General features: G+C 40.5%; 1 pseudogene; it reads left to right on the forward strand.

Annotated features, from left to right (window-relative positions):
* Positions 1–4,336: 4,336 nt before the first annotated feature.
* LOC114627891 lies at positions 4,337–4,863 on the forward strand (annotated as a pseudogene).
* Positions 4,864–5,134: the final 271 nt, after the last annotated feature.

Below are 5,134 nucleotides of genomic sequence, written 5' to 3' on the forward strand. Positions count from 1 at the left end.
AAAATAAGATATTCCACGATAAAACCAAACTTAAAGAATATCTATCTGTAACTCCAGCTCTAAGAAGGTGCTAAAAAGAAAATTCCAACTTAAAGATGCTTATCACACTCAAGAAAACACAAGGAATAAATAATGCCAGAACAGTAAATCAAAAAAAAGACACACACATTCACATACACACTCACACACACACTCACAAACACCCATATATACTCACACACACTCACAAACATTCACATACATACACACACTCATACACACTCACATACACTCACACAACACTCACACACACACACCACCATCACCACCACCACCCACCACCACTGCCATGACAACAACAAAATAACAAGAATCAACAAACAGTGCTCATTGATATCCATACATATGGCAACATCAGTGGTCTTGGTGAACGGAACAGATGCATAAACAGGATCGGTACTTCTGCTACATCTGAGAAACGCACCTTAAGTCAAGAACAGATATCACCTCTGGGTAAAAAGATAGAAAAAGATATTTCAAGTAAATAAACCTAAGAAGCAAGCTGGATTGCTATTTTAATATCTGACAGACATCAAACCAAAACTAATCAGAAGAGATAGGGAAAGACACTACCTGCTCATCAAACAAATTCACCAATTGCAAGTCTTAACATCTCTGTTCCAAACAGAAGGGCACTCAAAGGCACTCAAGTTTATGATACAAACACTATAGCTTAAATCACATATTGACCCTCACATACTGATACTGGGAGACTTCCCCTCTTCCCAGTAGATAGATCATCCAGAGAAAACTAAACAGAGAAATGCTAGAGCTAACTGCTGTCATAAACCAAACAAACAAAAGAATGTATCATCTTCTCAGCACCTCATGGAACTTTCCCCAAAATTGACTACATGCTGGGACACAATTTACCTTCCTTCTGACAACCACAGACAAAAGCTAGATATCTACAACAACATAAGTGACAGAAAGTTGAAAAACTCATGAAAACTGACAAATTCTCTACTGAATAAAAACTGGGTCAAGACAGAAACTAAGAAAGAAATTCAAGACTTTCTAGGACTGAATGAAAATGAATACCCAAACTTATAGGATACAATGACGAGTGTTCCAAAAGCAAAATCATAGCACTAAATGCCTACATAAAAACAATCAAAACTAACCAACTTACAAACAAAACCAGAAAGAGCTTACAATAGCATCTTAAATTCACACGTATGTCTCTAGAATAAAAGAGCACAATAATAGTCATTAAAAGACTCCCAACCCTCTCAGAGTCCAAACCCCGAACCAAAGAACGTAACATAGGCTGGACCTAGGTCTCCCCACCCATACGTAGCAGATGTGCAGCTTGGTCTTCATATGGGTCCCAAACGACTCGGGGCTATCCCAAAAGCTGTTGCCTGTATGTGGGATATGTTCTTCTAGCTGGACTTCTTTGGCTGACCTCAGTAGGAGAAGAAGTGCCTAGTTTTGAAGTGCCAGAGTCAGAAGAGGTCCCAGGAGGGCCCCACCTGCTCAGAGGAGAAGGGAGTGGACAATGGGGGAAGGATTATGGGATGGGTATCTGGGAGGGGGGCAGTGAGCAGGACATAAAGTGAATAAGTTAAAAAAAAGACTGCCAACCAGTAAAAGCCTGGGATCCTATAGTTTTAATACAAAATTCTGCCAGACTTCCAAAGAAGAGCTAATGCTAACACTTTTAAAGTTATTCCACAAAAAAAAAATAATAAATAAACAGGAGAAACATTGCCCATTTCATTTTATGAGGCCACAGTTACTCTGATATCCAAACTAAATAAAGACAACAAAGAAAGAGATTACATGCCAATTTTCCTTCAGAACATAGAATTTAAAATATTCAACAAAGTACCTGTGAACTGAATCCAAGAACACACCAAAAAAGATCATTCACCATGATCAAGCAATCTTCATCCTAGATATGCAGGGATGGTTCACCGTACAAAAATCCATAAGTGTAGTTCACCATATAAACAAACTGAAAGGACAAATGAAAACACATGATTATCTTATTAGATGCAGAAAAGGCCTTTGGTAGAACCCAATGTCACTTCGTGATAAATATCCTGGAGAGATTAGGGATACAAGAGACATACCTAAGCATAATAAAAATAGTCAAAGTCAAGTTAAAATGGAGAGAAATTCAGAACAATTCTGCTAATCAAGATTGTGCACTCCCTCCACACATATTCAATACAATACTTGAAGTCTTATCTAGAGCAATAAGGGAACTATTATTATGGATTAGCATAGTCAAAATGGCCATCCTTCCAAGAGCAATCTGCGGTTTCAGTGCCATCCTCATCAAAATTCCAACACAATTCTTCATAGATCTTGAAAGGACAAGCTTCAGACTCATATGGACACACACACAAACACACACAGACACACACAAGGATAGCTAAACATTCCTTAATAATAAAAGAACTGTTAGGGTTATCACCTTTTCCAACCTCAAATTACACTACAGAGCTACAGTAATTAAAAACATCATATTATTGGCACAAAGGCAGATAATAGCAATCAAGGTAATCAAATTGAAGACCTAGGTATAAATCCACATACCTATAAAGACCTGATTTTTGATAAAGAGACCAGAAATACATGCTGGGAAATAAGACAATATTTTCAACAAATAGCCCCGGTCAAACTGGATGTCTGCACATAGAAGATACAAACAGATTCATACTTACCACCCTGAATAAAACTCAACTCCAAATGGGCCAAGAACCTCAATTAAAATCAGATACACTGAACCTAAGAGAAGAGAAAGTGGCGAACAGCCTTGAACTCATTGGCAAAGGAAAAGACTTTCTACATAGAACACCATTAGCATAGGCACGAAGGCCAACAATTAATAAATGGGGCCTCATGGAACTAAAAGGAGTTTAATATAGTAAAGGATATCATCATTTGGATGAAACAGCAGCCTTCAAAATGAGAAAAGATTTTTACCTACTTCACATCCTATAAAGGATGTGAAATACAAAATATATAAATCCAAAATATATAAAGAACTCAAAAACCAACAAAACCAACCAACAAACAAACAACTATATATTAAGAAACAGTCTAAAAAGTGAAGTATAGAATCTAAACAAAATTTGTGGAAGAGGAAACTCAACTAGCTGAGAAACCCTTGGGTCTGTTTCACTTCTTTAGTTCGCTCACTAGCTCCTTCTGTAGGGTTGGATTTAGTACATCTAGATACTGCTTAGATCTAGTTTTATTTTAGAACATCTCATTTTCTCCATCTACTGTGATTCACATTAAGCCAGAGCACCAGAGCCCTCACTCCCTTGGAACTGGAGAGTCACAGGAGCTTCTCTGAACTCTCCTTCAGGAACCAGTGAGCTGGATGCAAGGAGCCTTTCTTGTTTTCCTTTAGCTCCTGAGCTGATCCATTCAGAGTCTGACTGTCATCACTCTAACTTGAGCTATTGCCCCCAGAAACACCAGGAGAGCCCCCAAGTCAGATGTTCACCCCATCTCATCACTGTCCTGCAAATACACCTTGTTCTCATGCCAAGCAAGCAGACATTGGTGGATTCCTGGTAGTGGTGTAGCTTGGCATTCTCCACTGGGCATTGGAGTTAATGAATAGGCCCTTTTTTCTCTACATTGGGGAAAAAAAGAGCAACAGGAGACCCTCATAGTTAGAATAGATAATCTGATTCATCGTTTGCATTATATAGTAAAGAAGCCTAGACCCACCGGGGCGAAGTGACTCAGAGAGGGCTGAGTCTCACCATAGCTCGTCCACTCCTTTGAAGGGCAGCATTAGAGTGCTTGGCCTTCAGGTCTTCATATTTCTGGAGAAAGTCATCAGGGTCTGTCCTCACCGAACTGTCTTAACTGGTCACTCCCATTGGCCCTGAGTGACGTACGATCAGGTAAAGGACCAACAGCCACTGCCATTGTCCTACCTTTCCTTCTTACAGCCCCAACACCCCTGCCCTGCCTCCAGCCCCACCTTGCCCCTCTCTCTGGTCCACCCCATGTAGACACTGGTTGTCATCCTACATCCTTTTACTGTCTTCTCTAATTTTGGCATTTAGCACCAGGGAGTTCTCAGAATGCCTGTGGGGATTTGCGATACATGGATACCTACTCTACTGGCTTCTTCACAGTCACACTGAATCCCAACATTCATTAGAATAGCTGACAGTGGATATTATCTATAATATCCACTCTCTTGTCTCAAATCAGTGTCTTTTAACTATCTTGATTTCTGTCTCAGAAAACAAGTGTGGGTCCCCAAGCTGTTGGCAGCAGTCCCATTCTGACACTGGGGTACCAGCCAGAGTCTTAAAAGATGTGGGTATTTGGTTACAGGTCCTTCATCTGGAAGGTGGACTTCCTCTACCAGGACAAGCTGGTTGTTTACATCACAATAGCTGGTGTTTCTGGCAGGGCATCACTGATTAACACAGGGAGCCTCACAAGCCTGCAAGGGTTTCTGCTCTTGTTGAAGATTGTGGGGGCGTTGCTTACACTCTATCCATAGGAAAAGAAGAAGATGTAAAAACTACCTTGAATTCAGAGAGAAAGGAGGCTCCAGAACTACAAGGGTCATTGTTTTATCCAAAAGGTCCCTCAACAAAACTTATTCAGTGTTTTGTTTGCTGGTGCTCTACATTGTATGGAAATCTTAACTAACTTGGTTCTGCACCTCTGGAAGACATTGCTGAACACGACTTCAATGCAGCTGGTCCAAGTGGAAGAAATACAGAATGTCTTTTTGAACTTGCAGAATCTATTAGGAAACTTGTGCCAGGAGATGCAGACAAGCATCTCTTCTCTTTGGAAAAACTAGTTAAGGAATGTTAAGAAGGGAAGTAGAACCTCAGGAGCACACACAGTCACCAGCTCCTCCAAACAGGCAGAGCTCTGAGTCCTCAGAGAATAACTTCAGTGTTGCCTGGTGGTAGTGGTGCCTGCCTTTAATCCCAGCACTTGGGAGGTAGAAGCAGATGGCTCTCTGGGAGTTTGAAATCAGGCTGGTCTGCAAAGCTTGTTCCAGGTCAGCCAGAGCTACCCAGAGAGGAAAATATAAAAATAATAAGTTCAGAACAAAACAGCAGTATGTTTGAACATCCTTACCTAAAGATCT

This window comes from Grammomys surdaster, unplaced genomic scaffold (assembly GCF_004785775.1).
Source record: "Grammomys surdaster isolate TR1022 unplaced genomic scaffold, NIH_TR_1.0 261, whole genome shotgun sequence".
NCBI classification, from domain to species: domain Eukaryota; kingdom Metazoa; phylum Chordata; class Mammalia; order Rodentia; family Muridae; genus Grammomys; species Grammomys surdaster.